This window comes from Penaeus monodon, chromosome 25 (genome assembly GCF_015228065.2).
Source record: "Penaeus monodon isolate SGIC_2016 chromosome 25, NSTDA_Pmon_1, whole genome shotgun sequence".
NCBI lineage: Eukaryota > Metazoa > Arthropoda > Malacostraca > Decapoda > Penaeidae > Penaeus > Penaeus monodon.
The window spans coordinates 29546450-29547573 of NC_051410.1; positions in this window are offsets into that span (position 1 = coordinate 29546450).

Below are 1124 nucleotides of genomic sequence, written 5' to 3' on the forward strand. Positions count from 1 at the left end.
GAAAACATGCTATTGATTCTGATATCTGTCCTATATGGCATAGCTTTACGCTAAATCCCCACTTATTTTTACTAATGCTAAAATTGAAATTGCAAACCCAGTGTAAACTTTTCTTTAAATGATAAAGCGATTTATGAACGACAATTATCAATGGTTGGTGTCAAAACGGCTAAAGGTAATTAATTATTCAAAAACACTCTAATAATTGATATATATATTTCTTTTCATCTTTCTTAAATTCATTAGCCAAAATTGCCACCATATAACATTATAATGTCGTTATACCGACTCAACCTTGCAACACTGTTACCAACTCAATCTTTTGTGTGATACATATTATAAGCTCATAGTGGTAGTGTAAAATTGCATAGTTACTGTGTACGTGACGTGAAATAACACATTTGTATTTGTGATATGTTTTTGGCAATATATCAGTAGTGATACTTACCTCTGTAATATGATAATGAACAAATACTGTATAACTGTGGAATAAACGCTCGTAACTCAGTGTTATGGTAATTCTCGACCATGTAATAGCTATAAATTGATAGACTATTTAGTTTTTATTTTATATGTTTCTTATATTTCAGTGAGCTTGATTTTGCAATAAAATTGAGCATGCATGTAATAATGTGTTTCAGAAATCCTGATTTTGTAATCTTTGAATTTTCCTTACCTTTGTGGCAAAAAGAGTTTTTATACAAAAGAACAACAAAGTACACCAGGCCACAGAATAAAGTGAAATGAATTAAGTTGTTGAATAATTACTTAAAGAAATATAAGCAATTCATTGCATAAGATACCCCTTTAGTGAAAAAGCAGGAAATTAATATAGCAAGAGCAATTATCAGCGTTTCAACTCATTGAAAAGTGACAATAAGATCAACATTTCAAGCAAGAGAAGATAACATTTATTAAAACACATTAGATCTACTTTAATCTGAAATGGTTCACTGTGGGTTTCACTGTCCCATGTTTTTCCTATTTTTTTCCCGTCATGATTAATTTCTTCGTTATTTATTACAGTATCCCTTGCATTTCTATCACTTTTGATAGTGTTGCGTTCATCTAAATTTGATTCGAAACGGAACCATTACTAAAGGTAATAAGGATGACTACATCAC